Raw genomic sequence first — 11,095 nt, forward strand, 5'->3', positions numbered from 1 at the left:
ATCTGCTGCAAAAGATTTCAGAATGTTAAAGAGCAAAGGTGTCAGCTTGAGGACTAAGGTTCACCTGACCCAAGCCATGGTATTTTCAATTGTCTTATATTTTTGTGAAAATTGGAAACAATTTGAATTATGGTGTTGTTCAAAGTATTGAAAGACCATGAACTTCCAAAGAACAAACAAATCTGTCTTAGAAGAAGTACAGCCAGAATGCTCCTTAGAAGTGAGATGTGCAGGAAGGACTAGTGCCTGGGGAAGGATATTATGCTTGGTGAAGTGGAAGATCAATGAAAAATGGAAGAACACAAAGAGATGGATTGATACAGTGAAAATAACAGTGAGCTCAAGTGGAGCAGGAATTGTGTGGATGGTGCAGGACTGGACAGCAGTAGTGTTTGGTTCTGTTGTACATAAGGTCATTATGAGTGGGGACCAAGTCAACATCACCTAAAAAACAAACAAACAAATGTTTGTTTGTATTTTATGTGAATGATACAATATGCATTTCACTTTTGTTTTGATATGCATTTATTCTATTGTCTTCATATTATTTTAGAGATTTCTTTTTTCATTTGTGTATTCATCATTAAAATTTCTTCAGTTTATATTGGCTTGATTCTATTTGCTTAAAATTTTTAAAATAAATGACTTCTGTGTATGGTGCATTTAAAATTTTGTTTTTATGTATTAACTTTTGATTAAAGTAAACTTTGTTTCATATAAGATCAGTCTACTAATTGACTTTTTAAAATTATTTCTTTTGATGTTAGTGTTAGTTTCACAAATGCTATGTCCAACACATAAACTTATGTTCAGTTATATTTTTTCCTGGTTTTATAGGTTATAGTTAATTCTCTAATAAGCTAAATGCGAGTCTTCATTGTAAGATACACTAGTCATCTGTCACTATGTCATATTGTGGTGTCTTGCATTGTGCTGCAATGCTGGAAGCTATGCCACCAATGTTTCACCCATGGTAGACAGATTTCAGTGGCATTTGGGGTCTAAAATAGACTAGGAAAAATGATTTGGCAATCTACTTCTAAAACAAATTAGACAACGACAACCTTCTGATAAGCAGAGAACCACTATCTGATATAGTGCTAGAAGATAAATGCCTCCATTTGGGAGGAACTCAGAATAGTGCTGGGAAACATCTGGTGTGACTCAAAATGAGAAGACACTGATGCAAACACCCATTAATAATCAGGATGCAAGGGATGACATAGTGAAGAGTAACAGCGTCACACTCATTGACAAAAAGAGCATTTTATGATACATCTTGAAGTAGAACTCTGTCAGTGACAAGATAATATTTTATGAAGAAAAACGTGGCATCAGGATTGGAGGAAGACTCATTAACAACCTGCGATATGCAGATGATACAACCTTGATCACTGAAAGTGAAGAGGACTTGAAACATTTACTTATGAAGATCAAAGAGCACAGTCTTTGATATGGATTACATCTCAATGTCAAGAAAACAAAAATCCTCATCACTGGACCAATAAACAACATTCTTATCAATGGAGAAAAGATTGAAGTTGTCAAGGACTTCATTCTTCTTGGATCAACTATCAACACTCTTGGAAGCAGCAGTCAAGAGATCAGATGACGTATTGCACTGGGCAAATCTGCTGCACAGGAACTTTTGAAAGTATTGAAGAGCAGAGATGTCAGCTTGAGGACTAGGGTGCGCCTGACCCAGGCCATGGTGTTTTCAATAGCCTCATATGGATGCGAAAGCTGGACAGTGAATAAGGAAGATCGTAGAAGAATTGATGCCTTTGAGTTGTGGTGTTGGAGGAGAATACTGAAAGTGCCATGGCCTGCCAAAAGAACCAATAGATCTGTTTTGGAAGAAGTGCAGCCAGAGTGCTCCTTGGAGGCCAGGATGGCTAAGCTTCGTCTCTCATACTTTGGACATATTGTCCAGAGGAAACAATCGTTGGAGAAGGATGTCATGCTGGGTAAGGTGGAGGGTCAGAGAAAAAGAGGAAGACCTGTAACGAGATGGATTGGCCAGGTGGCATCATTGATGGACTCAAGTGTGGCAGCGGTAGTGAGGTTGGCCCAGGATCGGCCATTGTTTCGTTCTGCTGTGCATGGGGTCGCTATGAGTCGGTTCCGACTCGATGGCACCTGACAACAACAACAACATAAGGAAGACCAGTTAATATCACTATTATTCAAACTTCTGTACCAGCCACTAATGCCAACAACAACTAATGCCAAAGATGAAGATATTGAAGATTTTTACCAACTTCTTAAGTCTGAAAGGATCAAATGTGTTATCTGTCTGTATAGATATTTACTGGTGATTGGAATGTGAAATTGGAAACAGAAGAAGTACCTATACCACCACTCACTGCTATCAAGTCTCTTCCAAGCCGTACTAACTATACAGGACAGAGTAGGATTTCAATGATATAAAACTTTACAACAGCACACAGCCTCATCTTTCTCCTGTGGAACAACTGTTGGGTACAAACTGCCACCTTTGCATTTAGCAGCTCAATGCTTAAGAACTGTCATTGTTTGGAAACTATGGCCTTGATGATAAAATGATGCTGGAGATTGCATGATAGAGTTTTTGAAGATCAGTAAACTATTCATTGGCATTATATTTTTTCATCTTCATAAACACTGTGTATACATGTGGACCTTGCCAGGTAGAATACTCAGGAATCAAATAGACTACTTATGTGGAAAGGAAAAAATCAATAGTATCTGTGAAAAGTCTGACATTTTTCCTGACATATTTTTCCTAAATTAGTACATTATATGTACAAAAAGGAAGACCACAGAAGAATTGATGCATTTGAGTTATGGCATTGGAGAAAAATATTTAAAGGCACTATGGACTGCTCAGAAGCCCTATACAGGGTTTCTATGGGTCAGAACTGACTCAGCAGCACTTACCAACAACAACAACATGGACTGCCAGAAGAACAACCAAATTGTGTTGGAAGAAGTACATCCACAATGTTTCTTAGAAACCAGGATGGTGAAACATTGTCTCCCATATTTTGGACCAGTCCCTGGAGAAAGATACAGTGCTTGATAAAGTGGAGGATCAGCAAAACAGAGGGAGACACCCAATGAGAAGAATTGGCACAGTGGCAGCAGCAAAGGTTCAAGCATAGCAGAAATTGTGAGGTCACTATGAGCTGGAATTGACAATTGCCTTTAAGTAGATCCATGGATACCCTTTGTGTTGGAGTATAATTGTGTCCTATAGGGTTTTCAGTGGATTTTTTTTTTAATGTTTTATTGTGAATTATGTGATAGTTTACATGGGAGAACATTAGTTTTACATTTATCCTATCGTATATCGTTTCATTGCCATGGTTATATTCCCCTCCACGCATCATCAACCAACCAAAGGATATACCCTACAAGCCTGTCCCCTGGTCGTCAGCACACAGCCCCTCTCCCTCTTTGGGTCTAAAGTTCCCAGCTGCTCCATCTTTCCACGTCATCGTCTCTGCCGCCATCTTGGGCATCACTGCTTCTCTGGGTAGGGTCCCACTCTCTGATCTTTTTCCTTAATGGTCCCAGAGACCTCCACTCCTAGACTGCAAAGTCAATCACTCCCCTCCTTGCTACAAAACATCTACCTTTACATTTCCACCCCTCACAATCAGTCCTGATAACAATTATTCACTATTGTACCACAGGAGACCCAGCTGCATTTCCTTTCATCAGCCCCGCCTAGACAGATTTGATACTACTCAGTGGCTTACTTTTAAGAAGTAGATGTCCAGGCCTTTCTACCATGGAACCTCTGGGTTGAATGGAACCTCCAACCTTTCCATTAGCAGCCAAACTGTTATGTGTTTGTACCACTCAAGGATATGATTAAAAAATCATAAAGCCTTCAAATACTTTTATTATATAGATTATAATATAATAACTGTTATATAAATTGGATGCAATGTCCTTAAAACTAATTTGTTAAGGGAAAATAGAGTACAGAATGATTTGAAACTAGGATAAACCATATTATGCCACTATCAAAGTTGGCTCACACCCATGGGGTTAATGGAGATGAACACATTCTTTAAAATGTCCCTTGACTGCATCTATAAACAAAAATAACAATCTTCCTTAGGGACTAATTTGACCAAATATCCTATAACAGGATAAATAAGATAAATGCTTTAGTGATGGACCAGGTTTTTTTTTAAGGAATGCTTGATTTTGGTTTTTAATTAAACCAAGATTTATTGTTATGTATAGACTAGAATCTGAACATTGTTCCTCCTCCCACTGCCTTTGAGTCAATTACAATTCGTAGCCACCCTGTATAGGTTTTCTGAAGTCTTTACGGGAACAGAAAGTAACATCTTTCTCCTGCAGAATGGCTGATGGTTTTAACTGCCAACCTTGTAATTAGCTATCCAGTGCTTATCCTACAGTGTCACCAGGGCTGAACCTATTTAAACACAGTGCCCAGATTTATTCTTGTGTTAATTATCCAGCATTTCTAGGTGCTACAAACTAGAAATTAAGAAATTCTTATGAGATTGTATCATAGGAAACATGTTCTGAACCAACTTAGTTTTAGAATACATTTTAGATTTGTTAAATGAAAATTTTACAATATTATATAGTTTGGAAGCATTATGATATTGGAACATTGCCTAAGTTGGCAAGAGAACAGGTTTTGAATAAGAATTCTAATTATCTTGTTACTATGAAAAAATATTTTTGTCACTTCTTTTCACTGTTATCTCATACAAGTTTAGTATGCTTCTTGGAGATATTATGACTTACTATTTATATTCTATCTAGATATAAGTTCACCATCTGGATTTCAAATTAACTTTATGCAATGGGTAATGAATGACCCTTACAATTAGTAAACTGATTAAAATAAGAATAAGATTAATAAGTAACTATAGATAAAAATAGTATGTTGATAGTGTTGATTATATTATTTAGTGATTGTAGAAAAGTTGGAAAATGCAGAGAAGTAATACAAAGTAAATGAAAAACAACCTATCACCTTAACTCCTAGAGATAACTTTAATTGACAATGCAAGAAAATGCACTGGACTGCAAAGTCAGTGTGAATCGAAAGGTTGATGGTTCAAACCCACCAGCTGCTCCTTAGAAACCCTATACAGTGTCACTATGAGCCACAACCAACTGGATGACACTTAACAAGAACAATGGTGTTTCGTCATGCATTTATCCAGTAATTTATTTTCCCATTAGTCTCTTCTTTTGACTTTTTTCCATTTTTCTTTATTATGCATAACACTGTAATGAACTGTAAGTTGGGCTGCTAACTGCCATGTCAGCAGTTTACTCGTCAGTAGAAAGATGAGACTTTCCACTCCTGTAAAGATTTATAGCCTCAGAAACCCTAGATAGACTTACTATGAGTTGGAAATGTCTCCGTGGCACACAGCTACCATCACCAGCATGAATAACACTGTAAGTCAATATTAATGTAAAAATCCGTTGTTATAACACTGATGAATAGGCAGTTTTGTAATTTTTTAAAAAATAGCACTGTTTTTCCATTGAGATGTAAGAATATAAAAATTAAACTAATGGAGCTGAAAGTGTAAAGATTAGTTTTGTTAATATTCTAAGAACTGAGATGAAACTGAGATTTTTTTGTTAGGTTTAATTACCAAATGAAACAAAAATTAGTTTTCTAGTTGTATTGTCTTAGGTCTGAGTGATGATATGTTTATGCAAGTATATATTATTATGGATCAATGGTTTAAAAAGGTTTAGTCCCTAGTGCAAGTTAATGGAACATTTTCTGATATAGTCATAATGTCTTCCACGTATTAGGTGACCTCTATTTTTCCATATGAATTGCTTTTAATGTTGTTGAGGGATGGAAAATTACTATGGGAGAATGATTCTGTAAAAGTAATGTGACTTTTTATATATAGTAGGATACTTGTTCACAGCTAATAGGAACTCATTTATTTCCTTATACCTCGTGTGCAGATCCATCAAAGCTATGACAACTAAGATGAGTCTAGAAGTCACGAAGAGTCACATTAGGGACTTTAGATAAGAAATACATATCCAAAAATCCTATTTCAAAGTTTTATACTCATGTACTATTTTGTCCTGATGTGGCCTTGTGGGATAAGCTCTAGATCGCAAGGTTTGAACCACAAGGTGGTCTCTATGAGTCAGAAATGACTCAACAGCACTTAACAACAACAACAACTGTTAAAACATTTTATTCTTAATCAAGAGTGCTTAAAGGGTCCTGGTGTGTTAATGTAGGATAAGTATTGGATTGCTTACCACAAGGTATGTGATTCAAACTCACAAGCCCCTCCTCAGAAACCCTATACAGGGTTGCTATGAACTGGAACTGAATAGATGGCACGTAACTTTTGCCAGGTATTTACATGATCAATTTAATGTGCCTATTTTGGATCATAAGTGACAGCATTAAATTACCATAAATTGTAACTTTTCAAATGATTTTCTATTACTATGTCAAAGTCTAGTGTTTTATATGATAAACACTTCATATTAGGCAATTGAGTGAGGTACAACTCTTCTTGCCATTTTTCTGCAATTGCTTTTAATTTAATTTTGAAATAATTGTTTTCAGTCCAAAATTGAGGTAAACATTGAAAAATGCATTGGGAATGTGCAGGGGAGAATGGAGTATAGACAGCTGTGGGGAGCAGACACTATCTATCTAAGGAGGACACTGCCTTATACTTCATGCTTTATCCAAGACATTTAATCACATTCATCAGTTTACAGAGCCGTATACAAGTAAATTAAAAACTACCAATCACCTTAACTCCTAGAGATAATATTTGTTGATCCGATGGTATTTCATCATACATTCATTCAGTAATTTATTTTTCTATTATTCTATTCTCATTTGGCTTATTTCCATTTTTATTAATTATAAATAACAGTGTAGATAAATTATTATGTAAAATGTTATTAGCACCATCATGAATAACCACTTTTATGAGTGTAGGCTTCATGCAAGAGAAAATATTTTTCACTAAATCTTTGATCCTGTGGTCAATAAAAGTAATACCCAATCTTAACCTTATAGTTTCCAGGGTAAAAAAAGAGTTGATTGAAACCTTGTTGAAAGAATGCCATGCATTTAGTGGTACTGGTGGCGGCTATGTGCCTAGGAGTCGATTCTGACTTATAGCAACCCTGTATAGGGTTTGCAAGGCTATAAATCTTTATGGAAGCAGAACGCCTCATCTTACCCCTGCGGAACTGCTGGGAGTTTCAAACTGCTGACCTTGAGATTAGCAGCCTGACTCATAACCACTGTGCTTCCAGAGCTCTTTATACATTTAATCGGCTACATTATCCTTTGTTTTAACCTTTAAGTGCATTATTTTGATTTTTTTTCAATGTAAGTAGAAGTAATGGAATAGACAACATTTTTTTTTTCTTCAGGAAATACTCTTTAGCAAGTTTAGACATTTTTTGTAGATATGATATAGATTTTATCAGTAAATCTCTGTCTGGAAACATTAAAAAATGTGGGAACTTCTTACAAATTAAAAATGATCAATACTCCAGACATACGTAATTAATTAAAAACTTAAGGGGTGGTTTCTAGAAATCTGTTGTTTAAGAATGTCTCCAGGTGATTCTGATGCAGATAAAGTTTGAGAAACTCTATGTTGTAATTCTCCTTTCTCTCTCTACATATATATCTGTGCTTTTGCTTTCGACCTATCTGTCTATCTATCCTGCTATATGAAAGTGGGTTCCTGTCTGTGTATAAAAATAAATATATATATATTAAAAAGAGTAGCAAAATATGTTTGTTCATGCATTAATGTTAAGGGAAGAGGCATTCAACTTCAGTTACTGTCACAGAGATTATGTGGTAAATTAATATGGAGATTTCCACATCTTCATGCCTTCATTTCCTACCTTATTTCATAATATACTATCAGCATGTTCTCATTTCTCTTGTTACTGACCACATTCTCTAGTGTTCCTAGTATTCTTAAAAATTTGTAGCACTCATGGCTCTGTATGGTAAGTACTGGACTGGACTGTGAACCAAAAGTTTGGTAATTTGAACCCATAAGATGCTACATGAGAAAAAAATGAAATTTTCTTCTCCTACAAAGACACATAGTCTTGGAAACCCTATAATGGGTTATTATGAGCCAGAACTCGAAGGTACTTAACAATAACAGAAACATGTTGTATAGAAATAATTTTCTTTTTACCCCTGCCACATACGATTCTAACTTTGTAATGTGCTGTTGACTACTGTTGAGCTGATGATGAGTCATGAAGACTTTATCATATTAGACACATTGCTGGTTTGTCAATGTTGTTGTTATTAAGTGCCATGGGATCAGTTCAGACTCATAGCGACCATGTATAGGGGTTCCAAGTAGCAGATGTTGAATTTGAACTGCCAATCTTATTCAAACTGTCCTTGCTGTCCAGTGTTGTATCCCACAGTACCACACTAAGACTCCATGGCTGGTTTAATGATCATTAAAGAACTCAAATGGCCTTTGAACTTGTCAAAATTCAGAAATAGAATTAAGGTTCTCACTGTAAGCCACAAGCTTCCACAAGAATTTAAGCTCTAAAATAGTAATTACTTGTAAATTTTTCTAGAACAAGTTCTAGTATAAATACAGACCAATCCAAGTTCAACAGATTTTTTTACATGAGTCATACCTTTATTTTGTAATCATAAGTATCATAAATCATAAATCATGTTGGTAATGAAATGAATCTTTTCTTTGCTTTTGCCCTTTAAGTTTATTTTAAAACTATTCTTCATCTGTAGCAATGATTGAAACTATTCTTCATCTGTAGCAATGATTGCTTCCAACGTATCTTTATGCATACATTGTTGGCAATTGATTTCCTTGGATGTGTGCTTCCTCCAATATACTCGAAAAAATTCCAGGTATTAATTACAGATTTGCCAAAGAGGGACTTGGTGTTCTACATTCTGAATTTTAATTCCTTTGACTAAAGACTAATTCCAAATTGAATTCTCTCTCTCTCTCTCTTTTTTTTTTTTTTTTTGACCATAAAAATTCTATTTATTTATCTGTTTATGACACAGTACACAAGATGCAAAATGTTTCACATCATCGATTTCCCTTCCAACCCCTTGGAATGGTCATTTCTTTGGCTGAAAGGAGAGACTTTCCAGGAAAACCTAGCAATACTTAGGCCACTGAAATAAGAGGGGCTGGCAGTGGGCAACTGTAAAGGTATCCTTGGAGTGATGAGTCCGGGGGTTGTTAACTGCAAACTGATTTTCTAACACTGTTAGCTGGAAGCAGAGAGGGAGTTCCTGCTGTGTTGGGCTTCAGTCATCTCCACCACACAGGTAAAGCAGTGCTTTCTGGTAGTCGCCCTTGGTGTCTTACTGGATGCAGTAGTACAGGGACTTGCTGTACTTCTTCTTGAATTTAGACCTAATTTTCAACATGTCCACTTCACTGCAGACCATGGTCCTAATCAGAAACTTCTTGCGAGTACCATTGTCCTTCATGAAGTCATGTAGTCAGTTAGCAAAGTACAGGAGCTTATTCTGGATGCACTGGACCAGGTTCAGGAAAGCATTTTCTAAGTCTCCTTTGGTTTCCTTCTTGATGCTCTCCAACATGTCATAAGGACTGTAGCTCTTACACCTTTCAAATAATTTCTGAAGGTGGCATACACTCCTCTCAGTCATGATGCTAATCCACTTGGGAACATCAGTTCCTTTCCTCTTCACTCCAGTATCAAAGAGATCCTGGGCATCTTAGTCAATCAGTTCATAAGCATTGACAGAACCATCTTTGATTCTTCTACCCTTGGCAAGGGAAACCATCAGCTTGTGGAAGTCAGATGTGTCTGAAACAAAATCCTTCTCCAGGTCAGTCTTGTACATGACTTTGTTGTTGTTGTTGTTGTTGTTAAGTGCTGTCGAATTGGTTCCAACACATCGCGACCCTGTATAGGGTTTCCAAGGAGCAGCTGGTGAGCTTGAACCACTGACCTTACAGTTCAAACGGCTTTGCAGTCTGGTGCATTAACCCACAGCGCCATACCAGTACATTTCTTTGTAGGACTCTCCTAATTTCCTACAGCTCCTGGTTGGTCCTCGAACAGATAGTTTCAATGAGGGAGTTCTCATCAGTCCCCAGACCCTTCACGGAGGCTTTCATCTCAGAAGCATCATACTGACAAGGTGTTTTCAATAGGTCCAAATCACTGTCTCTGGGTGGCCAGATAAGACTGACTTCAGGGCTGATGCAAACTCCTTTTTGTTCCTTCTCTGGTAGGTGAAGGCAATATCCTATCTCTGTTCATTGCTACGGTTGGTTAAAATGTTGATGATGGAGACTTCATCCACTTTTGGTCTTGATTCAATGTCCAAAGCTTCTCACTCACCATCAAAATTGGTGTACGCTTTGAATCATATGCACCTGAGTGTGTGAAACGATCACCCTCCAAGCTGAGCTTGCATAGAATTTTGTGAACAGCAGACATCTTGAAAGAAGCTGGGCTGACACTAAGAGCTGCGAACATCCCCAGATGCTGAGCAGAGCTGACTATGAACCCTCTTTTAATATGAAATGCAAGCACTGAAGTTACTAAGATTCATCTCAAAGTTTTCTGATTAACATTTCACACCCAATGAAATGAAAAATTCAAAGAAAGAGAAAGATGGGGAGAAAGAGAAGGAAAAGAGGTAGAAAGAAACATAAAGACTTAATTGATGTGGGGGGAAATTAGTAATAGGCATTTTATTTTGATTTTAAGGTGCTGTTGTTTTTGGTTTTATTTCCCCCATGAAAGTAGAAATGAACCATAAAAAAGCCTGACCCAAAGTGCAAAAGCATTTTTTTTTTGGTTTTCCTACCAAAACTTAATTTGTAATATTGTAAATTTGCATGCTAAAAAATGGTGAATGTTGTTAAGTGCCAAGGAGTAGGTTCAGAACAGCATATCCTGACATTTGCAGTCCAGTGTTTACCCTACAGAGCCATAAGAGCATTACTTTGTGATTTGATGAAAAAGACTTTGAACTTCCTTAATTTAACTTTCATCTTTAAAATTTAAAGAGGTCCAATGACTGCAAATGGGT

The 11,095-nt window shown here is 36.6% G+C and overlaps 1 pseudogene; it reads right to left on the reverse strand.

The window, feature by feature from the left end:
- Positions 1 to 9,328: 9,328 nt before the first annotated feature.
- LOC102812958 lies at positions 9,329 to 10,544 on the reverse strand (annotated as a pseudogene).
- Between the last annotated feature and the right edge of the window lie 551 nt (positions 10,545 to 11,095).

The sequence above is a fragment of the Chrysochloris asiatica genome, unplaced genomic scaffold (assembly GCF_000296735.1).
Source record: "Chrysochloris asiatica unplaced genomic scaffold, ChrAsi1.0 scaffold00008, whole genome shotgun sequence".
NCBI classification, from domain to species: Eukaryota; Metazoa; Chordata; class Mammalia; order Afrosoricida; family Chrysochloridae; genus Chrysochloris; species Chrysochloris asiatica.